The sequence below is a fragment of the Mastacembelus armatus genome, chromosome 22 (assembly GCF_900324485.2).
Source record: "Mastacembelus armatus chromosome 22, fMasArm1.2, whole genome shotgun sequence".
NCBI classification, from domain to species: Eukaryota; Metazoa; Chordata; class Actinopteri; order Synbranchiformes; family Mastacembelidae; genus Mastacembelus; species Mastacembelus armatus.
Genome location: NC_046654.1, coordinates 6,467,794 through 6,479,737, shown reverse-complemented (window position 1 = coordinate 6,479,737; position 11,944 = coordinate 6,467,794).

Sequence of the window (11,944 nt, the reverse complement as noted above, 5' to 3'; positions counted from 1 at the left end):
TTGTGTGGCTTTCAGGGAGGAGCTGAAACAGGCTCTAGGAGATCAGGAGGTTCTTCCAGATGACTGGACAGCTACAGCTACAGCTAAAGTGATCAGGGAGACAGGTAGGAGGGTACTTCGTGTGTCATCTGGAAAGAGGAAAGCAGATAAGGAGACTTGGTGGTGGAATGAGGAAGTTCAGGAGTGTGTTAAGAGAAAAAGGTTAGCTAAGAAGAACTGGGACACTGAGATTACAGAAGAGAACAGACAGGAGTACAGGGAGATGCAGCATAAAGTGAAGGTAGAGGTGGCAAAGGCCAAACAAAGGGCGCATGAGGATTTGTATGAGAGGTTGGACACTAAGAGGGACAGCTCATGTTAGATGTCTTGGAGAAAAAGCCAGGGAAGCCAGATTGAGATGGTTTGGACATGTTCAGAGGAGGGACAGTGAATAAATTGGTAAAAGAATGCTGAGGTCAGAGCTGCCAGGAAGGAGGCCTAGAGGAAGACCAAAGAGGAGGTTCTTGGATGTAGTGAAGGAGGACATGAGGATAGTTGGTGTGGGTGAGGAGGATACAGAGGATAGGGTTAAATGGAGGTGGATGATTCGCTGTGGCGACCCCTGAAGGGAGCAGCCCAAAGGAGAAGAAGATTCAAAAAGTAATTTCTTCAAAATGTTAAACAAATAGGTTGTCCTATTGTCTGTGTCATCATATGTTAGGATGTACTTAACTCCACATCAACCTTTTAATAAGAGACTAGATTGGACTGTATTTCATTATTTGTTTGTACACCCCGTACCACACAATGACAAAGTGAAAACAGAATTTTATGCAATACAATACACCCATGGTGTTTTAGCTCATTTTACTTTTGGTGCCAGAACAGCTTTTAATTTGAAAGAGAATAAATTTGTGTGGAGAATAAAACACATACTCAAGGGCACCCTAGAGAGCTCAGTGGTTTTGGTGGGTGCCCATGTACTGATGCATGACATCCAGAGTTCAGTCCTGGCTGAGGGCCTTTGTCGCAGCTCTCCCCCTTTCAGTTTTTCTCCCCCTGTTTTCCAGCCTACACACTGTCCTATCATTAAAGGCTAAAAAGCCACAGCACAATAATGAATGGCTCCCTGTTATTCCTGTACTGGTTTCACATCATAGTAACCCACAGCAGGTGATTGATCAGAATCACACAGATGTGTTCAGTTACACTTCTTTATTGCGCCACTAAAGCCATTATCTTCTGTACAACTGTGTGATGAATCAGTGGTGCTAAAGGTAACACAGCAAAATGAAACATGCATGCAAACTGATCACACTCATACAGTGTGCAAGTATGCAGGTATAAGAGTCTAAACAGAAAGTAAGTGACCAAGCTGGTTTATGTATTGCAATATCATACACATTGTAGGACCACGTATTTGAACAGCCTATATACACAAGTTGGTAGGCCTCTATGTATATTGAAAGGCTGTACTAGACAATTACTCCCTGAGGAGAATTTGTAAAGAGCAGTTATTGATGGCCGCCCTAATGGACAGCTACATGCGCCATATGCCACGGTAAAAAGCAACAAACGTGTGCTAGCTGCTCAGTACATGAACTGGGCAGTGTCAGTTATATCCCTTTCTCTTCTATCATGATTTTTTTCTGTTTCTTTCTCTGCATTTTGTCGGATGGACAGAGAAGATAAAACTGATTCCATGATGGATATTGAAAGATGGAAGGAAGAGCGTAGAGCTCAACCCCCTCCCCTACCTCCCCATCCCCAGCCTGCTAAGTATAAGCAGATTAAAATTAATGATCTAAAGTGAATTAGATATTTAATCATCTTATCATCTTAGTACAGTCAGGTCATAACTCTGTGCTGATCTGAAATCCCAACTGTTTGACAGAGCACAGCAGAAGCACAATAAGCTAAACTCAGTTTCGACTTGTAGCCTCCAGTAGGTTCTACTAAATCAATTTAGAGATTGAGAAATTAAATTTACCCCCATGATTTTTTTTTCCATCTTTGATATGATGCAAAAACTCTGTGATTGAGGACAAACAGTAGTGGAATATAACTGACCTCAAAAGATGAAAAATAACCTCAGAGATGCCCCCCTGGATCTTATTTCCTTCCTCTTTTTAAACTGCTCACTTCATCATCCCATTTGCTATATTCTCTGTCACCCTCCATCTGAACTCTCACTGATTGAGGGCCCGGTGCTTTGATTTTGCACACTTGATTGCCCAGCACACACACGGACACACTCTGTTCCTCTCAATTTTGCCTCCTTGAGTTTCTCCTTATTTCCACTGAAGTTAAGATGCCCCTTTTTTTTTTGTCTCTCATACTATTTCCACTGCATTGCTTCTTTCCTGTGTCAATAAATCTGAATTACAATCTCAAAGTCACGTTTCATCCTCTGAGCCTACTAAACAGCATATTGTGGTTGTAGCCCTGTCATGTGTATCTGTGTGTGCGTTTCTGTATTTCTCCTCTATCTCTCTGTGTGCAGACTTACATTCAGGTAAAAAAAAAGAGCTCCATGCAGGAGTTCTTGAAAGCTCTGTGTGAAAAAAAAAAACAAAAAACGGAAGGCTGTCATTTTTCCAATACTCAGCCATGACTCATATTACCAATTCACCATGACCGTCTGTCTTGAGCTGCTCAAGGGTTCACAGCCAGACAGATCAGATGATGGAGTTTTGTGGTGACAGAGAGAAGTGAGAGGAAAGACATGAAGAGGCAGACACATGAAGCTCTGGAACTTAGATAGGAAAAAAAGCTGCAAAAAAGAGTAGTGATAAAGAGAGATAATGGCTGCTGGTCCAGTTTCACAGTTGGGTCCTACAGGTTTTCAAAGAAAAGCACTCATTTTTTACAACATCTGAGACCTCCCATGCTGCTGCATGACTATGGAAAATCACCAAGAACACAATCATCAAAAGGGCTGCAGCTTGTCTGCCAAGCATCGAAACAGCACGCGTGCGTATGTGTGTGTTTGTGTTTGTGTGTTTGTGTGTGTGTGTGTGTGTGTGTGTGTGTGTGTGTGTGTGTGTGTGTGTGTGTGTGTGTGTGTGTGTGTGTGTGTGTGTGTGTGTGTGCTTAAAGCAGAGCTTGCACCTCAAAATCTGCCACTGGTGTTCCTTTTTGTGGTTTTCTTTCTTCACCTTATCTGCCTTCCCACTCCACAGGAGATAAGTGTGTTTCAGAGGAAATTAATAATTTTACTGTGTCATAGCTTATTTTTAGTCTATTTAAAGTATGGTGGCAAGGGAAGGTGTCCAAATCTTGTGCTAATTTAGTGTTTTTGCAACTGTTTTGTGTCTGAAGTCTATTTTTTCATTATATTACCAAAAAAATGTGTCCTACTGCATAAAACACAAAGTAGCTACACTTTTTCGCTGTGAATGTAAAAAGGAAATGATCAAAACTGTGGTTCCCCTATAGGCAAAATAAATGAAACTCTTTATTGTGAAGGCGCAAACTTAATTTAAACTAGATTAGGCTTCTGCTTACTCTGTTATATGATAAGTCCACGGGCCTCATTTGTGTAATGTTTGTTTCACACATATTTTGGTGCGATTTATCCATATTTTCTTTTTGAAATAGTCACAGTAACTGCAATATTGGATATTTCACAGTAGTTAGTTTGCCTGATGCTTGTAAGACGGGCTGCTGTACATCTCAGTGAGGAAAATTACGTAGTTCAAATCAGGCTTGTATTGTACATTATGTTAATTTGAAGGTGCATGTAAAATGAGTAAAATAAATCACAATTTTTGACACCACTCAACAGCAAACCACAGAAATAATTTAGACTGCCACAGCACACCAGATCCCATCCACTCATCCATTTCAGCTGCTGGGGGAAAAGCCTGTCCCCATATCATGGGCACAATGCCACACCTGGCAGGCGACAGATGATTTTTTTTGGTCCTTGGTTTTAAATCAAACCCTGTCCTTTATCTTCTTCACACATGTAGAGTGTTAGTTGCAGTTAACTGCACCAGTGACATTGTGGGTCCACTACCTTAAAATTACTACCATGTCCTCATTTTCCTGACACTGCCAGTATTCACTATCATAGTACCAATGAGATTTAAAAACAAGTTAAACGGGTTCATTCTTCCATTAAGTTCAGACAGAGTTAATTAGCAGACCATTGGTGGATGCTGTGATAAGAATCAGGTGGCAGTTCAACACTGATCGACCAGATAAAAAAAAAAAAACAAGCAGGTTTGGTCAGTCGCTGAGCCAGGTGTATAAATATTTCACTTTTTGAACCAGTATTGGCGGATTTTAAGTGGTACAGATATGTGTTGTGTGCGATGGGGCTGCTGCTTTAAGATTTTTTTTTTTTTTTTCCTGGAGAATTCAGACTGATGGTGCAGTGAGATGATGAGAGGACAGGCTCTGCAGTGGGTGAGCTTTTCATTGCTGTGCACATGTGTTGGAGTTTTATAAAGCCTACTGTTCAGCTGTTGAATTCAACTCATTTAGTGGTTCACCTCCACCGTTTCTAACAGTAAATTCAACACAGTCCTCTTCAGTCTCAGCTGGCATTTAGACAGAATTATTTTGGATGCAACAGTGCACAGCTACAAGTACTCTTTTTCCCTTTCATCCCAGTAAGTTGTTGGTGTAGCACACGCTTAAAAGCAGCAGTTCAAGTGTATGATTGGCCTTAAGTATTAGGCTTCTCCTGGGGAAATGAACATGTGTTAATCATGCTGCGCTTAATCCATTAACCTGTCAAAGGACACAGCCTGCGTGTGTACTATTTTGAGTTGATATTGTTGAACTTTCAGTATCTTACAGTCAGTCCTATCTGAACCTGTCACATCACTGTTTTCAGAACAGCTTTTCACTTTGCTGGCTAATACTGGTACATTTAGAAAAATGCTAATTAAGGTGTGTTGTCTTTATGAATAAAGGAAATGATTTAATATGAAATTATTTTACACTGAAAAGAGTCTCACAGGTCACATATTGTATGTAATTTGGTACTCATTTAATTGGGCTGAGTTATGATTGCCTCTTAATTGCTTGTTGTCCCATGTTCTGGTAATGATGGCCCACAATGGCACTGAGAAAGACAACAGCTGTAGCATGTTTAGTAGGAAATAATGAACAGATTTTGGCTTTGGTTTTTAAAGAGCCACTGTGTTTTTTTAGCCACACTAGCAGAATTGCTCTAGGGAAGATATTCTTCTAATTTGGTCCAGATTTTATCAGAATTATTCAATAGATTGTCATGAAACCATGTATCACAGATGTTGTACCCTAATGACTTTGGGGTTTTTACTGATGTTTCCTCAAACGCCACCATAAGGTTAGTACTTTTGGTTTTCAGTGAAATGTCATACTTATGAATTTGTTACATACATTTCTCTTTCTCCTGGCATGGATTATAAAATCTATGTTGATCCCTTGACTTCTTACGTCATACCACCATTTTAAAATTCATTTCAAAATGGTTTATGACTGAGTAACTGCAGTAACAAAATTGTATCATCAATATTTTATGTTTAGTTATAATTATCAAATCTTATTATACTAAAACACAATAAACTAACTAGGTGAACAATGTCCTGTATAGTAGCCCTAATAGTGTTTTTGGTTAAAAAAAATACTACTTGCTTGGTGCAAGTCATAAAAATGGGAATGTTTGCCAACATTACCTTCCTGCCCACATGACATGGACATGGCATAAAGCAGCACTGTACCAAAGGTACAGTGTCACAGAGCCATTTACAGTAGTTTGAACTGGCCACTGTGTAGAGGAGTGGATGGAGTGGATACACCAGGATGAACAAGTTTGAGTTTTGGGGCAGAGCTGACATCTTGTGTGTAGTTTAATGCCATAATTTTATATGGCAAATGAAGGAAAATGACAAGCATTCAAGTCAGTAGTTACTCTGATCAGCGATCACAACCTATATGTTTACACTATTAAGAATCATAAATAATGCTCAGTCCAGAAAGTAATCAATGTATATGTCAAGTCCATGGTTACAGTGAAATAATGACAACCTCTGATGAAAGATAAAATAACTTGAATTTGACTTTGATAACTGTTTGTATTTAGTGATCACAAAGTGGAAACAGAGTGAAAGTAGCAAATTTATAAACTGTTTTTCTTTTCTCAGCATCATCTTAAGGTCACCATGTCTGATTTATTTATATTACTGATCAGTTCATGACCTCTGTCTTTGACGTTTACCTCAGCATTTCAATGAATAAGTGCTCCTTCTTTCTTTATTTCCTCCATCCTCTTCCTGTCTTTCCCCTTTTGCCTCACAGTGCCTGTGCTTTATGGATGAGTAGTTACATCATTAGTATGCCATTAGCTCTGATCATTGATTCCTCCTGCAGAATACCCCCTCCTTCCCGGTCGCTGACACGGAATTCTGAGGAGGACTGTGAACTTTATCACCTTCAGTGTTCCAGTTTCCTCCTCAGAATTCCCACCGGATCAGCACTTTCCTCCCCTCCAGACCTTTTCTAATTATCCTGTTCCTGCTTTTCAATAAATAATTACAATAAAGGTCATCAATCAAAACCGAAACATTGATAACTGAAGAGAAAGTCCAATATCCCCTTGGCACAGAGCTCTTGCTGTCATAAATACGATGATAGACTGTGTGCATTATATTGTGCGTGCATCCTGGTGTGTGTGTGTGTGTGTGTGTTTGTAGCAGCAAAAATTTTCACATAAATCATGTACTATGAGATAGATGAGAGGGACCTGTGAGTGCATTGCACATATGTGCTGCTGTGATTAAACTTTGTCTATTTGTATGTGTCTGCAGGCGTGTGCATGTGCAGTTTTCAGATTATAAAGAAAATATGATCAAACACTAGAGTGTGACTGGGAATTAAGTTCAGGCTAATCCCACACACGTTGCGTATTAAGTAGCCCTACTGCATTTTGATTAGCACACACAAAAACACACACACACCTGGATATGCTAATGTGAGTCTGCAGAGAGAGCTGTGGGGTAGTCTCTTTGGTGCCAGTGATTGCTTGCTATCTGTCTTGCCTGGAGGACCGGCGAGGCAGCCGGGCTTCCCGCCAGGCTCAACCCAGAGAGGAGCTCTGATAACAGGGTAAAAATGTGAGCCATCCTCCGCGTCAGCCTGGAGGAGCCTCTGCCTCAGGCCTCTTCTAAACTGAAGCTGCAGCCTAAATGGGTTTCTCTCCCTGGCAGCTCAGTAGAACACAGCTCTGCTCACACTGTTTCTCTACACACAAACACACAAACACAAACACACACACACACACACACACACACACACACACACACACACACACACACAGTCATTTATGCATACTGAGATTTGCTCTCACCGATGCATTCACATAGCTGGCCACTTGGAAAATAGGAAATGTTAAAGGCATAAACAGCCTTGCAAGTTGTGTTTCAACTTGGGAGCCAATATGTACACATTATCACGTTGCTTGTGGAGACATTGTGCTCTGCGTGTCACTACTCTGCCACCCTTGTGCACTCATCATAATGCAAAGGCAATCCCACACACACACACACACACAAACACACACGCACACAGAGACACACACACACACACACGCACGCACGCACACACACACACACACACACACACACACACACACACACACACACACACATAGACACACACACACGCACGCACGCACACACACACACACACACACACACACACACACGTACTCACAGCTTCAATGACTCCAGAATAAGGAAATGCTTTCCACTGGACTTTAATATATTCATCTCCTTGTCTAATTGGTCCAAATAAATACCAGCAGTGCCACAAGCAGCACTAAATTGGTTTCATCAAAACACAGCTCCACCTGAATTTGACCTAAAAATATGCTGAACACACAAATATAAAGTGGTTAGGCTTTTAGGAGTGTTGAGATGGAGAGATGATGGTTAGAAGGATGCAAATTTTCTGAAATGGAGATTTTTGGGGGAATAGCATTTGGTAGAAAAACAGGTTTCTATTAGGAAATGGTAATGGGTAGAGCCAGACATATCTGTCTACATGAGAGCTGATAGAGAGGGAGAGAGTTGCTCAGTCGTCGTTGTAGAGACAGAGCGTGAAACAGTTTGCTAGGCATGTCTAAAGATAGAGAGAAAAGCTGAGAGGGACAGGAAGAGAAGCTTGGCAGTGGGTGGTTATCCAGCTGATAACACTGAATTCCAAACAGGTGAAAAATGCGTCACAGATTCTTATCAAAGCTGATGATGACTTCTCATCATCAGCTGCTGATGTAGATGTTATTCAATGTAAGCTCAACATTTCACCCAGTGGCGTCTGCTGAGATCCTTTATTGTGGCCTAGTGCTGTGGTGTTTTTTGTGTGAATCTGAGTCTTAAGTTTATTCTTGTATCATACAGAAGACATAGATAAAAATGAATATAAGAATACAGCACATTTTCAAACAATACTTAAAATCTCCAAAGAACACGTTTCATATAAAAATCAAAAATTGCTGACTAAGCACATGTAATCAGTTTGCCTTTCATTTGCACCTGAGCAGGTAGCATATAGAGGGCTGTCACTTAAAACAGCTGCTTGTTTTGGCTGAAAATAAGGTTGATGATTGATGATGGTTGAGTGATAAGACTGAATCAAACAGCACAGGTTAGACAAAATGAATAATTTATTGATCACCTCTCTACCAGTATTTTCCAGGGTTTTGTGAATCCATTTCTTGACATATCCAGTGCCAATAGTCATCATCATAGTACTGTATACAGTACAATAAGGAAGAGAATAATTAACTTCTAGTTCTACTTTCTGACATTGCATTAAACCTGTTTTCTTACCTAATACTTCTGAATCTTCCAGCCAGACCGAGAACATGAGTTCCTAATTTTGAAACCCAGAGATCTTTGGCTCACAAGTAAGTGTAATACTGGGTGAGTGTGATTCTATTCATTATTCTTACAAAGTTTTATTAGTTTGAATAAACATGCAACTAATTTTCACACATTCATAGTAGTTCAAAAGTCAAAATGATCTTGTTAGCCGATATTCAGAATCTGGCACGTACCAATCTGGACACTGGTATTTTTAAATTCAGCACACATTGTGTCTCCTTTCCACCAGTGAAGCTGGCCTGTTATTAGACTGTAACTGTGATGACTGATGCAGATGAAGAATGCCTAAAATGTGTTTCTTTTTCATTACCTGCCCCTGATTTACTGCTAAGTGACAATGTTTCCAAGTGTCTGCTTTCACTAAATGAAGTGAGTATAAATTACCTCTATTTTAAGGTACCCTGTGGAGTCTTCGTTGTAAACAATTATGGGTTTGTTTACATTTAAAGTCCCTCACCAGAACACAACTTATTAAATGCTGAAGACTCAACAAACACTTTGAAAGCATTTCCTACATTATGATACTTTATAAATCAGACGGCTTTTTAAATCGTTGGATCCGGCATCACTTGCGTCACTGTTTTTTCACCTCTGATATTGGTACATTTTCATGCTCTGCAGTACATGGGTGTCATCAAGTATGTGCAAACATACCATGAAACACATCTTGAGAAGCTGTTGATTTAAAATTGCTTCAAAAATGCCACAGGTTAGCATCAAACATCTACATTATTGAATCAATACTAGACATTACACATCATTTTGAAATTCACTCAATTATTGTCTAACTCATCATTTTAATAAATATAAACAAAAATCAAGATTTTATGTCCTTAGGTTTTCAGTAATGGAAACGTTACATGGTCACATTTTCTGGATTCAAATTGGTTAGAAAGCTTTAAGGTTCACTCCTGAGCTTGCCAATAGCAGTTTGACACATAATTGTTGTCAAAAGATACACTTGTTTGGTTTTTAGACACCACTACTGCTAAATAGTATTTATAGCCTATAGCATCCTTCATGCACTAAAACCTATGAAAACTATATCTAAAACAAATTAAAATACAACAACTAGAGTTAAACATTAAAATAATGTAAAACAAATGGTTAAAACCCAAATAATTACATAGAATAATATACTGAATGTATATAGTATATGTAAATCCTCTTTATCACATGACCAAAATTATGAAAAAACAACCAAAGAAAATCAGGTGTCCTTGTGATAAGAAACGAATTGATTCATTATAAATATATTTAGCAGGTTTGCTGATAATAAAAACAAGCTTTGCCTGATATCAATAGGTTTATCAATGCACAATTTTATTTATCCAGACTACTCTTATACATAATACAGCAACACTAAAGTCTCATTTATTTACCAAGTTATTAGAATTTTAGAATTAAGCTCCAGGTGTGTTTACCCATGATGCTTTTGGGACACATCAGGAGCATTTTATTCCAATCTGTGCTGTTGACACCCATCATTATTAAATGTCCAGGCTGTGCTGACTTCCTCATAACTCCCCTTCCTCTGCATCAAGGAGCAACAAGGTAGTGTGTGGGAAGGGTGGTGGTGCCATCACACAATATTAATGGCTTGTGTGAGTATTTGCGTGTATGTGTTTATGTGTTTGTGGGAGTTTCATTAAATACACAAAAAACAGTTTACAGATGATTATACTCAGATATCAACACTGATTAGAATAGATTGATAATTGGTCCAAACAAGATGTGGGGAAGTGTTTCTCGCTCTCTCTCTCTCTCACCCCCACACACTTTTATTTTTATGGTTTTATGATATTTTGGAGGATCAGTCATGTTCATCTTCATAACTGGCTCCCATATACATCTGCAGCCCTCCTCTGCAGCCCTCCCCTCATTCCCCATTCCTGTCTTCCTCCCACCTTCCTAATCCCAGGAAAATGACTAACACCTGTCATCCAAGCTGTATAAGATAATTAATCAGACATTACAGCAAATGTCACTACATCTACATGTCTGAGCACATGCACAGGCACACTGAGCAGGTGTTCTTGTGTTTTGTGGAAATAATTCAATACCTGTGATGTAAAAACCATCTTTTAAATATGACTGAATCATTCTCGGTGTGCAGACTGTGTAAATGCATTGTAAACCCGTTACTTTACCATAATGCACTTTGTCAGCCTGACCTTGGCAAAGATACTCTGCCCGCCACCCTATAAAAGCAGCCAGTAATGTCCTGTCACAAATGCAACACACATACACACACACATACACACATACACACACGAGAGGGGAGTACATCTGGAGCAGAGATCAGTCAAAGTGGGAAGAGAGGAAGGAAGGTGCTGGATGAGAGAGTGGAAACAAAAACCAGTTACACCGGAAAGTAGCACAGAGAAATGTCCACATATCTTCATGAAATATTTGGTTGGTGACGTGGAGACTACTCACAGGGCTGGTTGGTAATGATACTTTCCCATCATGTGGGAAGATAACCAGTGTTTACAACTTATGGGCAATCAGGTCTCTGCTCTGTACTTGTTACTGGAGATGCCAGGAGAGTTTGAATCAATAAACATTAACTATTACATTTCCACGTTTAATTACCGTCAACAGGAGACTTTTAAGCACAACTCGAATGGTGATAACGAGTGGCAAGTGTCTCCTCAAAGCGTGACTACATGGAGATACCATATGAGGAGTGCAAGAACTGTGATCGGCTGCCTGTGTTTTCCTTTCTGAGAATCTGTTGTTGGTGGAGTTTGTTGAGCGTGAACACAATATTAAGGATGTTAAAGGTGCAATGTGCAATATTTAGAGGGCGCTATCAAAAGAAATTAAATATAGTATTCATGAATATACTGTCATCATTAACACTGGACAATAGCCGCCATTGCATTTTCTTAATCATAGAATCAGTCTTTTAAATCTACATAGGGAGTGGGTCTCTTTTCAAAAAGACAGCCACGTTGCACTGGCATGTTTCTACAGTAGCCCAGAATGGACAAACCAAAAAGGCTCTAGACTGGATTGGCACATGGTTTTCAATTTTGTTCTTCAATCTCACCACAAGATGCCACTAAATCTTTTACATTTTA